Source organism: Anomaloglossus baeobatrachus, chromosome 2 (genome assembly GCF_048569485.1).
Source record: "Anomaloglossus baeobatrachus isolate aAnoBae1 chromosome 2, aAnoBae1.hap1, whole genome shotgun sequence".
Taxonomy (NCBI): Eukaryota; Metazoa; Chordata; class Amphibia; order Anura; family Aromobatidae; genus Anomaloglossus; species Anomaloglossus baeobatrachus.
Genome location: NC_134354.1, coordinates 230998538 through 231015172, shown reverse-complemented (window position 1 = coordinate 231015172; position 16635 = coordinate 230998538). Strand labels below are relative to the sequence as shown.

Here is a 16635-nt window from a genome sequence, read left to right as displayed (position 1 = left end):
AGCCAACAAGGATGCTCTCAGAAGACTCTAATGGGCAACAAAACACTGTAAAGGGCGCTTTACACGATACAATAAATCTTACGATGTGTCGGCGGGGTCACGTCGTAAGTGACGCACATCCGGCATCGTAAGTTACATTGTAGCATGTAACAGCTACGTGCGATTGCGATTGAACGGTAAAACGTTCATCGCATGGACGTCATTCATTTCCTAAAAATTGAACGTCAGGTTGTTCATCGTACCCGGGTAGCGCACATCACAGTGTGACACATCCCGGGAACAATGAACAGATCTTACCTGTGTCCTGCGGCTCCCGCCGGCAATGTGGAAGGAAGGAGGTGGGCGGGATGTTTACATCCCGATCATCTCCGCCCCTCCGCTTCTATTGGCCGGCTGCCGCGTGACGTCGATGTGATGCCGAACGTCCCTCCCACTCCAGGAAGTGGACATTTGCTGCCCACATCGAGGTCGTATGGACGGGTAAGTACGTGTGACGGGGGTTTATTCGTTTGTGCGGCACGTTCAACAAATTGAACGTGCCACACATATGATGGGGGCGTTGCAAATCGCATACGATATCGTATGCGAAATTGCAACGTGTAAGGCAGGCTTTAGGCTATTTGCGCACGCTGCATCTCTATGGTGACCACAAAGATGCACGTTTTTGGTCCCAGAAAAACGCAACCTCGGCGCGCTTTTTTTTTTTTTAGCGTTTTGCTGCATTTTTACCTCGTTTTTTCCCAGTGCGTTTTTTTAAGTCAAATCTATTGACTTGAAGGGTTCAAAAACGCAGAAAGAATTGACATGCTGCATATTTGTGGTCACCACAAAGACGCAGCCAAAAAAAGCTGCAGCGTGCGGACAGAAAAACTGAAATCTCATAGACTGTACTGGGGAAGGAAATGCATGCACTTTTGGGAACAAAACTGCACCCAAAAAATGCGCAACAATGGGGCAAAAAACGCAGCGTGTGCACAAGTCCTTATAATGCATTTGGTGTGCAACCTTTTATCCAAAAATGTTTTGTTCAAAAAGGAAAGACAAATGTTATTATTAAGTAAAACATTTCTATCCTGTTGAATTCAATCTGAAATAGTCAAGAAAATAAATAAAGGGAACCTGACAGCAGATACATGCTGCCCGTGATAGGACTGCATGTATCAGGAGCTGGCTGTATGATCTCAACCATACAGTTAGGTCCAGAAATATTTGGACAGTGACACAATTTTCGCGAGTTGGGCTCTGCATGCCACCACATTGGATTTGAAATGAAACCTCTACAACAGAATTCAAGTGCAGATTGTAACGTTTAATTTGAAGGTTTGAACAAAAATATCTGATAGAAATTGTAGGAATTGTACACATTTCTTTACAAACACTCCACATTTTAGGAGGTCAAAAGTAATTGGACAAATAAACCAAACCCAAATAAAAATATTTTTATTTTCAATATTTTGTTGCGAATCCTTTGGAGGCAATCACTGCCTTAAGTCTGGAACCCATGGACATCACCAAACGCTGGGTTTCCTCCTTCTTAATGCTTTGCCAGGCCTTTACAGCCGCAGCCTTCAGGTCTTGCTTGTTTGTGGGTCTTTCCGTCTTAAGTCTGGATTTGAGCAAGTGAAATGCATGCTCAATTGGGTTAAGATCTGGTGATTGACTTGGCCATTGCAGAATGTTCCACTTTTTAGCACTCATGAACTCCTGAGTAGCTTTGGCTGTATGCTTGGGGTCATTGTCCATCTGTACTATGAAGCGCCGTCCGATCAATTTTGTGGCATTTGGCTGAATCTGGGCTGAAAGTATATCCCGGTACACTTCAGAATTCATCCGGCTACTCTTGTCTGCTGTTATGTCATCAATAAACACAAGTGACCCAGTGCCATTGAAAGCCATGCATGCCCATGCCATCACGTTGCCTCCACCATGTTTTACAGAGGATGTGGTGTGCCTTGGATCATGTGCCGTTCCCGTTCTTCTCCAAACTTTTTTCTTCCCATCATTCTGGTACAGGTTGATCTTTGTCTCATCTGTCCATAGAATACTTTTCCAGAACTGAGCTGGCTTCATAAGGTGTTTTTCAGCAAATTTAACTCTGGCCTGTCTATTTTTGGAATTGATGAATGGTTTGCATCTAGATGTGAACCCTTTGTATTTACTTTCATGGAGTCTTCTCTTTACTGTTGACTTAGAGACAGATACACCTACTTCACTGAGAGTGTTCTGGACTTCAGTTGATGTTGTGAACGGGTTCTTCTTCACCAAAGAAAGTATGCGGCGATCATCCACCACTGTTGTCATCCGTGGTCGCCCAGGCCTTTTTCAGTTCCCAAGCTAACCAGTCAATTCCTTTTTTCTCAGAATGTACCCGACTGTTGATTTTGCTACTCCAAGCATGTCTGCTATCTCTCTGATGGATTTTTTCTTTTTTTTCAGCCTCAGGATGTTCTGCTTCACCTCAATTGAGAGTTCCTTAGACCGCATGTTGTCTGGTCACAGCAACAGCTTCCAAATGCAAAACCACACACCTGTAATCAACCCCAGACCTTTTAACTACTTCATTGATTACAGGTTAACGAGGGAGACGCCTTCAGAGTTAATTGCAGCCCTTAGAGTCCCTTGTCCAATTACTTTTGGTCCCTTGAAAAAGAGGAGGCTATGCATTACAGAGCTATGATTCCTAAACCCTTTCTCCACTTTGGATGTGAAAACTCTCATATTGCAGCTGGGAGTGTGCACTTTCAGCCCATAGTATATATATAATTGTATTTCTGAACATGTTTTTGTAAACAGCTAAAATAACAAAACTTGTGTCACTGTCCAAATATTTCTGGCCCTGACTGTATATGCTTAAAGGGAACCTGTCAGGTGTAAAATGCACACAGAACCATGAGCAGGTCTGGGTGTATATTGCTAATCTCTTCCTAACCGTCCCTGTATACACTAGCATTGATAAAGAGATCTTTAGAAAAAGTATTTCTATAGATCTTATATCATATGCTAATGAGAGTAGGGACTAGTCCCAAGGGTGTTATATCCCCTGACTAGTCTGCCCTCTAATCATGTTAGTACAGTCACAGGGGTGTACTAACATACTATTCAATGCAGCGTCACCAGTGTTCGCTGTCCCCAGGCTTCTAAATGTCCGTCACGTTTCCCGGCTTCAGACAGGTTTGGTGCGCATGACCAGAAGTGCCAGGACATTCAGCTTCAGTGTTCACCGCGGACACAGGTACGCGCATCCCCACAGGTGACGCTGCATTGAATAGCATGTTAGTATGCCCCTGTGGGTGTACTAACATGATTAGAGGACGGATCAATTGGGGGATATAACGCCTAGTGAACTAGTCCCTACGGTCATTAGCATATCTTTAGAAATACTTTTTATAAAGATCCCTTTATCTATGCTAGTGTATACAGGGACAGTTAGGCAGGGATAAGCAATATACACCCAGAACTGCTCATGGTTCTGGCTGTATATTGCATCTGACAAGTTCCCTTTAAAGGGAACCAACCACCAGGATTTTCTGATATGAAGTAAAGGCAGTGCCATACAGGCACTAGGATGCGGAATCCAGGCATATCTGTTGTAGAAAGATCTGATTCTTGGTTGCTGAAATATCTTTAATCAAAGTTGCAGAAATGCACAGCAGTTTGATTGACGGGTGCAATGGGGTGGGCCTTTGTGCATCAGGTACTTGGCGTTTTTCTCCTTCATTTTTCTCTATGACGTGCCTCTTTTTCCTTATTTGAATCTCGCAACGCGCTGTTATTACTGTTGTTGGTGATGCATGCGCATTGACACAGTGATTCTGTCTTCATTAAAATGGTGCCAGAGTTCACACATGTGCGTACTGCGATCTCCGGTGACATTTTATTGACGACACTGCGATGAAGACTGAGTGGCAGGGGTGCAAATGTAAGGGGTAGTCGGACCCCTGGTAGTGAAGGAGCGTTTTTTCCCCCCCTGAAGACGCCACAGTAGTATGGTGGCAAATTGTAAATGTTGATGGTAAAATGTTACCTGTCATAAACTGTTTCCCCACTAGGTGCCAGTGTAGTGCAGTGGTTCACCTGGTAACAATGGCAGGGAAGAAGGGGCAGGGCAGCCTAGGTGGGGAAGGAAGGGTTCTGAATGCAGAGTCCAGTGTGCAGTGAGATGTGACTGGAGAAAGAAGTCTGAGGTGACGGTGCAGAGTGTGGAAGTGGTGCAGTGGCAGAAGAAGTGGAAGAGTCAAGACTAGTCCCAATGCCGGTAGTGTGTACTAGATCTGGAGTGCAGCTATCAGGGGGATAACAAGTGGCCCCTGCAGGCGAAGGGTAGTGCCCTGACAAAGAAGTGAAGGTAAATGGGAACGCCCGTAGAAAACAAGTGAAGTAGTTCCCCGGCAAAGAAGTGGAGAGGTGAGAACTTATCCGGAGCTGGTAGTCTGTGCTAGATCTGCCCTATAGTAAATCCGGGTTCAGAGTACAGCTACTAGGGGGTTAACGCATGTCCCCTGCAGGCGAGGGAAAGTTACCGGGGAAAGAGGAAACCGTCAGCAAGAAGTGTAACCTGTAAACCGAAGTGACTTGATGCTGAAGGGTGTAAAGAAGAGTGGAAGTTGTGCTCAATAAAATGTTTCTTGGTTCATCAACTGCCTGTCTGTGGCTCTTCACTGGGAGTGGTGAAGAGGCCTGTGAGCCGAGAGAAAAAGGTGTTACCAAGAAGCAAATGGCTCACATGGAAGCGTCCCTGCCACCTACACTCTGCCCCACAAACAACACCTCTGTTTTAACACTGACGGCCGGGCCGGGGGTCAGCCTGCTGCCCCTTGGGCGGGAGACCGCGACTACACCCCCTGAGGCGCCCCCTGCCCCCGTTACAAACTGGCGTAGTCGGCAGGATGAAGCCTGCATGCAAGAAACCCCGACCAGAGATTGTGAGGAAGATCAAGTGGTGCCTGACGTGCTGAATAGGCCACAAGATGGCGGCAAGATGGCGGCCGTCCTCATGGACTCAGCAGAGGCGCGAAAAGTTGGCGCCAAACGAAAAGCGCTGGGCTGGCCTGGGAGGAAGAAGCCCGGAGTGCACTGCCCAAAGAGGGGAGGTACCTGCCCCAAGAAGCTGCAGAGGTCTAGAGACGTGGGCGGCGCTGCAAGAAAGAAAAGGCGTCGCCAAAGCTATGCAGACCTGGTGGGTGAAGCCAGGGGCGGAGTGTGTGCAAAAGCGGGAAAAGAAGAACCGCCTCCACCCTCCCCGGCGCCATTGCAATCCCAGCAGCAGAAGCAACAGTTCCAGTTACCTGCGCTAAACAGAATGGAGGCCAGGACAGACAAGCAAGCTGTAGCGGGCGCGCTGGTGCCCGTAGGACGCAGAAGAGAACGTCCGATGGAGAGCTCGGTGGGAGAGTTACCCACCATCACGTTGCCGGCAAGCATGATACCGGCCGTGGCTGGAGTCTCGGAGAAACCAGCGAAGGTCACGTGGTTTACCTCATGGGATGCCGATACCGGGGAAAAGACGACGGAAGTCCGGGCCACCTACAAGTCCCGGCTGACTCTGGGGAGCGGGCCACCAGGAGCATCCGTACAGATTCCGGAGGCGCCCGTGTCTGTTAAGGTAGGCCCTCCGCCCCCTTCAGGAGTTAAGGCCCCGTACTGGAAAGATATCCCAGAACCAGAGGTAGATGAGTTGGGGTTCGTCTGGGAACCCGTGAAGCCGGTGCCCCCGACCCAAAGACAGTCCCCACCGCCCGAAGTAGATCCAGTGCAGGAGAGACACCTGGCTGAGACGGTACTCAGAGAAATGATGGCCGGGCCCCGCAGTGAGGAGGTAATTGTCCGGAAGAGAGTGATTTGTTTGCCGTTGAAAGCCGGTGAATGTTTCCAGTTACAGTAACGTTAAAAGTACTGAACCTGGGAGGAGCTTAATGCAGAACTGTGCATGGACTCCTTCCGTGACTGTTAAGAAGGAATCTTGTTGTCTTGTTGTTTTCCGCCCACCCAAAGACCGGGAGCGCTTGGAAATAGCCTCCGGGCAGAAGGTCAGCTAAGACCGGGAGCGCCTGAGGAGGGCCTCCGGGCAGATGTGCGACTAAGACCGGGAGCTTCCCTGGAGGGACTCCGGGCACCAAACTTGTGTGCCAGTCTGTGTGTTTTAAGTATTGTGTTTTCCTACATGTGTTGTTTTGCAGGTACGAACCTCGCCAGGAGGCTGAGTTAAAGAGGGGAGGAATGAAAGGGGTAGTCGGACCCCTGGTAGTGAAGGAGCGGTGTTTCCTCCCCTGAAGATGCCACAGTAGTATGGTGGCAAATTGTAAATGTTGATGGTAAAATGTTACCTGTCATAAACTGTTTCCCCACTAGGTGCCAGTGTAGAGCAGTGGTTCACCTGGTAACAATGGCAGGGAAGAAGGGGCAGGGCAGCCTAGGTGGGGAAGGAAGGGTTCTGAATGCAGAGTCCAGTGTGCAGTGAGATGTGACTGGAGAAAGAAGTCTGAGGTGACGGGGCAGAGTGTGGAAGTGGTGCAGTGGCAGAAGAAGTGGAAGAGTCAAGACTAGTCCCAATGCCGGTAGTGTGTACTAGATCTGGAGTGCAGCTATCAGGGGGATAACAAGTGGCCCCTGCAGGCGAAGGGTAGTGCCCTGACAAAGAAGTGAAGGTAAATGGGAACGCCCGTAGAAAACAAGTGAAGTAGTTCCCCGGCAAAGAAGTGGAGAGGTGAGAACTTAACCGGAGCCGGTAGTCTGTGCTAGATCTGCCCTATAGTAAATCCAGGTTCAGAGTACAGCTACTAGGAGGTTAACGCATGTCCCCTGCAGGCGAGGGAAAGTTACCGGGGAAAGAGGAAACCGTCAGCAAGAAGTGTAACCTGTAAACCGAAGTGACTTGATGCTGAAGGGTGTAAAGAAGAGTGGAAGTTGTGCTCAATAAAATGTTTCTTGGTTCATCAACTGCCTGTCTGTGGCTCTTCACTGGGAGTGGTGAAGAGGCCTGTGAGCCGAGAGAAAAAGGTGTTACCAAGAAGCAAATGGCTCACATGGAAGCGTCCCTGCCACCTACACTCTGCCCCACAAACAACACCTCTGTTTTAACAGTGACGGCCGGGCCGGGGGTCAGCCTGCTGCCCCTTGGGCGGGAGACCGCGACTACACCCCCTGAGGCGCCCCCTGCCCCCGTTACAAACGTGCAGATGTTAAAAAAAATTCTGCACACATGCCGATGCCTCTCATAGTCTTTCCTGCATATTTGATGTATGAAATATGCAGCATTTTACAGTATCAGCAGAATCAATGAGATTAATGAAATGTTATGAACTTGTTAGTTTTCTGTTCTGTGCATATTTTGAGCTTTGCAAAGACTTAAGGCTATGTGTGCACGTTGCGTAATTACATGCAGTTACGTTGCGCTTTGTAGCGCAGCGTAACTGCATGCATCCTGCGTCCCCTGAATAATCTATGGAGATTGTGCAGGGGCCGTGCGCACGTGGCGTCTTAGAGCGCAGCGCTTCGGCTGCTGCCCGAAGCGCGTGTTCTAAAAGTGACATGTCACTTCTTCTGTGCGCTTTGCCGGCAGCCCCTGCTCTGTCTATGGCAGGAGCTGCATGCAGAGAGCACGTTCTCTGCCGGCACCATGCGCTTCAGAACGGAGCTTTTCAGCTGCGCTCTGAAGCACACCTTTTAGGTGCGGTGCAGAGCGCACACGTGCGCACATTGCCTAACATGTTAATACTTTAAAGGGGTATTCCCATCTCCAAGATCCTATCCCAATCTGTATTAGGTATAATAATAATAATAATAATAGCAAATATCTCCAATTAGATATGTAGTATAGTTCTCCTGATATAGCCATGTCACTTACCTCATGTGCAGGGCATTGCAGGTCCTTAGGTATCCATGGTTATGACCACTAGCAACTAACTCACTAGCTGTCATTATATGTGTGATCATAACCATGGATACCAAAGGTCCTGTAATGCCCTGCACATGAGGTAAGAGACATGGCTATATCAGAACAATACTACATTTCTAATTATAGGTATTTGCTAATATTATATTATTATTATTATTATTATTACATATTGGGATAGGATCTTGGAGGTAAATACCCCTTTAAGTGTATTTGAAGCGCTTTCCACCCTTGAAAATAAATAGGTGAAAAATAAAGAAAAATGCTTCAAAAACGCACTCAACAATGCAGTGTTTTTTTCTGCCACCACTTCAGGATTTATGTGAACATGCCCTTACATTGGAGTTTTTTGACGTTGCAGATTTTCTGCGCCGTTTCTGCAGGAAGTATTAGGTAAATTAGGCGTTGTTGAGTGTTTCTTTTTTACATGCATTTTTGATGCTGCGGATTTTGTCTCTTTTCAAATGTTTTAAATAAAGCTGCTTTGTTTTTGATACTTCCTGGTATTTAGCTTTGACAAAACTTTATTGACACATACATGTGTGGCTTACATGCATTTTTGGGGGTGATAACACAACACAAACACACTAAATACATGTTTACGTTTTATGTCCGTGGATTTTCCGCATCTAATGCAATTCTATGGGGAAAATCTGCCCTTTTCCCCATTAGTCCTAGGAGAGCCCCCAGTATCTCCAGTAGTGTTTGTAGATTATTCCATTAGTCACAGCCGTACCCCTTTCCAAAAGTTATCACAGCATGGCCTCCTTTGTCTACTAGTCCACATCGGTGCCTAGCCCTCCCCTCAACAGATTGTCCGCCATCTACCTATCCCATATAATGGTTTCTCACAATCCTGCATAGTGCCCTCTACTGGCCTATTATAGAATGTGGTATAACGCTTTCCTTATTTTTACTCACGGTGAATGAAAATATAGAAATGCCTTCATCTGACAGACACTGTGTGCTCCTCCAGCCCAGCAGGACCAGTCTGTGATCACCACGGTATTCATACAAGGTCCACATTGAAACTTACTAGGCAATAGGCAATATCTTCCCATTTCTCTCACATTAGTTTGGAATTTTTTTCCAATATGTTCTCTTCTATCTTTTTGAGACAATATTAAAATGCTTATTGGATCAACGGGAATCCTAGCTTACCTCTAATTCTTCTACATGATGTTTACTGACCTACAGAATGGAAGGGCCTGCAATTTATTAGAAATGTTCGGAGCATATCCAGAAGTCATTTTATATTGTCAGACGCTAACACATGAAAAGATAATATCTGAGATTACCAACAGCTTCCTTAAATAATATGAAATGTCTTGACTGTCCAAACAAGTGTTATAAGAAACCTGAGCCCCACAAAATGTGGACCCTAAACTTAGTTGTGTAACTTGAAGCTTGTGGGCCCCAATTACAAAACCTCCAACTGGGGCCCTCAACTATCACAGTTCATTGGCCAAGTGGACCTTTTAGGTGGGACTCCAGGGCCTGCACCCACTATAGTTACATATGTCACAACACTCTTCTAAATCCTCGTTAGGGACTTCTCTCTGTGAACCAGAATGGATGGGTCCAACCTGTCCACACATTACATGGTTGGCAATTACTCAAATGACACCATGTAGGGCCACATTTTACCAGCATCTGCCTCTACGGGGAAGATTGAATGGCTCAATGCTGCTTTGTACATCATAAGAGTTGATCTCCAGGACATAATAAAGCTGGACCAGTGATGAACAGCATGTAAGTGATAAGGGGTGGTCCAGGATTAGGGTATGCTTAAAAACACCACCACTTCTGTCTGTGGGTTGGGATGGCCCCAAAGTATATTAGTATATATCACTCTTATATTGTGCCATTAGGACGCCAAAATAAAACAAATCGTTCCATTAGTGTACCAGAAAATGCAGAAAATAAGCCAAGAACCACTTTCAGGCGTGAAGAAGGCCAGTGACCAACTATACTGTAACTCTTGAAAGTCATTTTATAGATAAGTAGAAATGAACACTGGTCACAAGGGCATTTACAGGGGGCATCCAAAGGCAACCTGCCATTATGATGCTATAAATCAGATTGATTTATACATTTCTGTAGGAAAACTTTAAGTAAAACTTGCATTTTGTTCACTGAACTCCTTGGTGTTTGTTTGCCCGAGTCCATTGGGTGATCCTGTTCAGTGACTGTGCAGGCAGAGATAGCTGTCAATCACTAGTAGGACTTCCACTACAAACCCTACTTGGCCTAGGAGATTTAAGTTTCGTAGTCCAGGTTCCCATCTACAAAGGGGCATACCTTATTGTGTAAGATGGGCACACACAAATCAGCCAATTTGTGCACTAAGTACCTCAATTCTTTTAAGGGTTATTCCCAAAATTCAAGTGGTCCCCTATACATAGGATAGGGGATATTCTGCTGATGCTGGGGGATCGATGAGAACCCCAGAGATTCTGATATTGGGGCTTTGGAAGCCTAAAAATGGGGCTCTGCAGTCCTGAAGGGTCATGTGAAGCCTTCCCTCCATTCATTATCTATGGAACTGATGGGTACACAATCTTCAATCTAGACCATAAATGGAACGAAGGTTGCCCATTATTATTATTTATTTATTTATAGACCACAATTGATTCCATGGTGCTGTACATGAGAGGGGGTTACATACAGAATACACATACAAGTTACAGTAGACAGACTAGTACAGAGCCCATGTACACCTCCACTACATTCTCAGGTTCCCAAAGCCCAAATCTTAATATTTCTGGGCTTCCCATTGATCAGACCTCCAGAGATCAGTAGGCTATCCCCTATTTTTTGGATATCTTGATTTTCAGTCTATGTATAGTAATGACGTCACTTAAAGTATAGTCTATGTAGTAGTAATGTGTCCAAAATTCACAAAAGTCAATGTTCACATAAAGTGTATATATATGCATACTGTACACATATTTATTTTTTTATACATGTATAGGTATACATGCTCTACAGGTTCTCTTCCCGAAGTCCACTATTCCTGATGGCGATGGTCCTGCCCAGGGTATATACACCATACAGCCCACATGTCAGCTGTCATGATTCCTATGAGTGCAGTGCCATATACCTGGCAGAGGCAGTGTGCCCTTTACACTGGCAGGCAGGCTGTACACAGAGCTCCAGGTGCCCCATGTGGACTATGACAACATGGCACAGCCTATTATTCTAGTGATGCCAAGCAGCCAAACTTACTGAAGTCCATGCAGTCATCGGCACAGATCTGACGTGCAGTTAACCATTTCAGTGCATGCACACAAGCAATGGGCAGCTGCCGCCCGGACACCTGACCGCTTACCTGTGCTCCGTGACACCGGCGGCGGCTGTGCCTGATGATCGGGCAATGCCCTCTGTGCCCACCTTTGCCCAGGACCTGACAGCAGCAGAGAGCTAGCAGCTGCCCTGTGAATGTGAGCCAGAAGCCCAGCCTCCTCCTGGCTCCTGCTTACAAGCCCTTGATGTGTCACGTTGGCTCCGCCCCAGGAAAGGTCTCAGTGATGTGCCAGGCTGCTGCCTATCCTTCAGGGGGGAGCTCCGGGCATGGGGATGTGCCAGGGTCAGATGCCACCCAGTGCAGGACACGGTGCAGCAGAATGAATGCCCTCCGTGCTGGGAGATGGCTGATACTGTTGTATAACTCTTTGTGCCATGAGGAATACATATATCATAATATCCTACAAGATTGGCTCTAGGGTTAGGGCCACCATGGCCACACTGGTCACAGAAGAGTGTGTCGTGGGATCAAAAACACTTGTGACTTGTCTGCAGTCACATTAATATTTATGGGGGCCAGGTTGCATGCAACAAGTGACTTTCAAACAAAAATCCAATAGCCACGTTCTCCATCGCACGCTCACAGTCTATATATCATCACAAGTGTCGCCATGTAGCCCTTGGACCAGTTGTGGACACAGACAAAAGAGGGCCCTGTGCAACAACAGTATATGGGCCCATTTCAGTCCAATAGCTCCTCATAATGCACAATGCCACCTGTTTTGGAGGTAGAAATAGACCCCTGACCTCTTGGGCCCCTGTGCGACTACATAGGTTCGCCAACGATATGTCCGTCCCTGCCTTGGCCATTCTTTCCAACTCTCCGACAGTGTCTTTGAGGATTTTGGAAAAAGGGGAAAGCGCCTGGACCTCATGTCATCTTGGCATGTCAGAAGCCTCTCAAGAAGTTGCAGTCCATGAAACTTTCCTTTACATTGTGCCAGGATGCTTCGTTAATAGACTAAAGCTGGGTGCATGTAGTATTTTTTTCCACGGTCAGCCGCTCCTTCAGGGCCTGGGTCCTAAGCACCCGCAAAGTAGGATTTGAGGTCGTATGTGCTGATGGGGCCATCAACTATAATGATGCAGAAGGAGTCCAGTGTGCTTTGTCGTGCAGCATTTTCAGCTGTATACACCTATTGGAGGTGTGCAATGTACGTCTTGGTGCCCATCTCAACTAGACGTATACGACTGAACATGCACAACCTGACACACTCTATCATTATAGTTAATGGCCCCATCAGTGCATACCCATTTTGTGAAGGTTGTTGACCATAGGAAAAAACAATATGTGACCTGACCTGTTGCGGGCGGGGGCCGCTGCCGCTTCTCTCTCGGAGGTCCTGCTCGGATCTGGGTTCGCTGCTGCGGCTCGAGTGGTGACCGGACCTGGGCTCGCACGGCTGCCCGTCCTCACAACCGTCGGAAAGGGGGATATTTACAAGGGAGGTTGTCTGTGACGCCACCCGTGGGTTGCGGTGAGGGATGGTGACACCGCCGCTGCCTGGTGATGGGGCGCCCGGGGCTGATAGAGTGGGGCAGCAAGATGGGATCCCCTCCACGGGTAGGGGAGGTGTAGTTCCGGGGCCCTGTGTCGGAACATGGGACGGATGGCTGCTGGAGGTGGCACGCCGGACCGGACAGGGGGACAGTGGTGTACTCACAGTTCAATAATTTCATACATGTCCAGTAGTAAACCAAGTTGCCAGTGGCCGGCTGACTTAGGAGGGTGCACTCGGGTCCCGCACCCAGGTTGATGAGCAGATAACCCTTCCTCCTGCACTTTGTGTTTCCTTCTCTTTTGGACGACTTTGCATGGAACGGAGAAGTCCACTCCCGGTTCTATTTGTGTTGTGAGCTGTGGCCCGCGAAAGCTGACCCTTGGGATTTTAGTGGGTTCTTGGTGGGCTGTAAATTGGGACAATGTCTGGAACCTTGTCCCCGGCTGGTCAATTGGAGAGGGACTTGCAACCTTCCTCGCCCTAGGGTCCAGGCACCCCGACTATGTATTGCCTCCGGACCGGATTGCTGCTGTCGGTACCGGTGGGCTACAACCCTGCCCCGATCCACTTTAAGTCTCCCGCAACTGGATCTCCATCGCCTGTGGCTCTGCTCACCATCTGCCACCTAGCCAAGTAGCCCAGGGGCTACGACCCCTGACTACACAGTCAGCTCTCCACACTTCAACTGTCAAAGCTTGTCTCTACTTTAAAACTGACGTGTTCCCGCCCCTGACTCCTCAGGACCTCTAGGTGGGTGTTCTCATCCGCCTGATCCCGCCCACTGGTGGGTCCTAGTTATCATGAGGGGGTGACCAGGGTTTTATGGCTGAGTGTTATGCCTAGGTGTGGGTTGTGATGGTAACAAGGAGGATGTGAACTATTTGTGACTACTTAGTTTTGCCAGGGCGTCACAGACCTAAGCCTCGAAACACATTTTAGCAATGCGAAATATGAGTGAGGAAGGGGCTGCAAAAATGGGGTGCGGTTATGTATAACATATATTATTACTGCATGACCGCTTCAAAAAGTTGACAAGCATGCCCTAGTTTATTCACTACAGTACTTGAAAAAGTATTCATACCCCGTGAACTTTTCTGCATTTTTTTCATGCTACACCGACAAACTTAAATGTAAGTTTTTGGAATAAATATGTGACGCCCTGGCCGAGCCAGGTAGTCACAAATAGGGCCCCGCATTACATCCGTCCCTCACAAGTGAGATCAGCCAAACTTTAAAACCCTAGTCACCCCCCTAAGGGCTTGATAGACACACCAGGGGGCGGAACCAGGTGGTTGGAAGACGTCCACCTAGAAGTTTTAGATAGCCCAGGGCGGGGAAAAGTCAGTTGGTGTTTAGAGTTCAAGTTGGAGAGGAGTGTGGGCTGGAGCTGTGTCCAGCTCCAGCAGAGGCGAATACCCCAATTTGGACAGGTACCAGGGTAGGAGCCCTGGTGCCTTTGGCTAGGAGGCAGATGGCGGTCTCCGTCTGCAGGAGCCGGGAAGACGGCTCGGTGGAACCGAGGTGGACTGGGACAAGGTAGTGGCCCGCCGGGTACCGACCCGGGGAACCGACTCGGAAACTGGAACACACAGGCTGGTACTCAGACCCTGAAGCTAGGTCCAGAAGCGACTGGAACTAGTTAATTAACTGATTGCGGCCAGGACTAAAGGTCCTGTCCCACCCAAAGTCCCGATTGAAGGCAACAGCCCACCGAGGGGGATAACAGGCCACCGCCAAGGCTCAGAGATCCCACGGGCCAGCGTCTGCGGGCAAGGGCTCCTTAGGCCACAACCAGCCGGGAGCGGACTCCTGAAGTTGCAAGCGCAGGCAGTCCACCATTCCAAAACAGGTGCAGGAGAAAGAGACCACCAGCCAGGTGGGGGAACCCAAACGCAGCCGGCTGCGGGCACTGACCACCATCACTTTGGTTTACTAGAGACTCGTGTGTGTTTTTCTAATAGTGAGTACATCAACACCCTGCGGTCGCCCATCTCCCTGCACCACCAAACCCCAACGGGTCCCGGGGCCACCATCCCTGCCCATGGAGGGGTTAACAACTTGCTGCGCAACATCTCCCCCGGGTGCCTCGTAACTGCAGCGGTGGTGTCCAATATCACCACATACCGTGGGTGGCGTCATGAACTCCGTACGGCTCAGCCCGTACATATACGTCCTACTCCCACCATCTCATCACTCCCCTTTTTATTTGAAGTGACCGCAAGACCCCCGGTTCCGGAGACCCTCGAGCCACCCACAGAAGGACCGGATCCGAGCAGCTCGGCTGCTGAGAGCGGAGCGGTACAAATACATACAAACACGTAAGTGTGATGTGTAAAGGAAGTTATCCCTACTTTTCTAAATATTTTAAAACTATAAATCTGCAAATTATGACATGCATTATCCCTTCACCCCTGAGTTATTTTACGTTTTTTGGGGGGTTTTTTTGCTCCCCTTCTTCCAAGAGCCATAACTTTTTCATTTTTCTGTCAGTCTTGCCATATGAGGGCTTCCTTTTTGCGGGGCGAGCTGTACATTTAAATGAAACCATAAGTTTTACCATATAGTGTACTGAAAAATAGCAAAAACAAATTCCAAATGTGGAAAAATTGCAAAAAAAAGTGCAATTGCATGATTGTTTTTGGGATATTTTATTCACCGTCTTCACTATATGGTAAAACTAATCTGTTGGTGTGATGCCTCAGGTTGGTACAAGTTTGTAGACACCAAACATGATAGGTTTACTTTTATTTAAAAGGTTAAATAAATTCAGATGTTTGTCCAAAAAAGTGGCGCAATTTTTTGCCCCATTTTCTGTGACCCATAGCGTTCTCAGTTTTCGGAATCTGGGGCTCAGGAACAAATTCTTTTTTGCGTCTTGAGCTGGCATTTTTAACGGTGCCATTTTTGCGCACATACTACGTTTTGATCGCCTGTTATTGAATTTTGCGCAAAATTTGCAACGACCAAAAAAACGTGATTTTGGTGTTTGGAATTTTTTGCCACTATGCTGTTTACCGATCAGGTTAATTAATTTTATATTTTGATAGATCGGGCATTTCTAAATGCGGCAATACCAAATCTGTGTATATATATATATATATATATATATATATATATATATATATATTAACCCTTTAAATTTCAATGGTGCGAATGGGGGGGTGATTTGAACTTTTAGGTTTTTTAATTTTTTTAAAAAAAAAATTACGACTTTTTTTCACTTTTTTAAAAATTTTAAGAGTCCCCCTAGGGGGCTACAAGGATCAGCAGTCTGATCGCTCATTCATTTCTTTTGATCAGAGCAGCACAGCTCAGACCAGGAGAAATGCTTACTTTCTGTAACAGCCAGCTCTCTGCTGACTGAAACAGGAAGTGAGTCATAATAGCACAGGAGTCATCATATGACCCTGTGCAACCATGGCAATCATCTGCTCCCCGTGATCACGTCATTGGGCTTCCAATGGCAGCGGGAAAGTGCATGTTACATGTCAGCTGTTCAAATCAGCTGACATGTGCGGGGATCGCCGCAGGCTCACTGTAGCAGCCGGCAGTGATCACCCCTTCATGATTTAGGACATACAGGTATGTCCTCGGTCTTGAAGGAGTTTATTCAGCTCCCATGTGTCAATACTTTATAGGACCACCTTTCGCGGCAATTACTGCTGCAAGTCTTTTGGGGTTATGTCTCTACTCGCTTTCCACATATAGAGACTGAAATTATTGCTCATTCTTCTTTGCACAATGGCTCTAGCTCAGTGAGATTGGATGGACACGTCTGTGAACAACAATTTTCAAGACTTGCCACAGATTCTCAATGGGATTTAGATCTGGACAGTGACTGAGCCATTTACACATATGAATATGCTTTGAGCTAAACCTTTCCATTGTAGCTGTGGTAGTATGTTTATGATCATTTTCCAGCTGGAAACTGAACCT

At 47.3% G+C, this 16635-nt stretch overlaps 1 protein-coding gene across 2 annotated transcripts in view; it reads right to left on the bottom strand.

The window, feature by feature from the left end:
* CDK18 (cyclin dependent kinase 18) overlaps positions 1 to 11353 on the bottom strand; it is a 283704-nt gene extending 272351 nt beyond the window's left edge. The window contains exon 1 of one of the 2 annotated variants that reach the window (XM_075335690.1): positions 11223 to 11353. The gene's annotated coding sequence lies outside the window, so the exon portion shown is untranslated. The remainder of the gene's footprint in view (positions 1 to 11222) is intronic. The other variant, XM_075335687.1, reaches the window with a different exon arrangement.
* Between the last annotated feature and the right edge of the window lie 5282 nt (positions 11354 to 16635).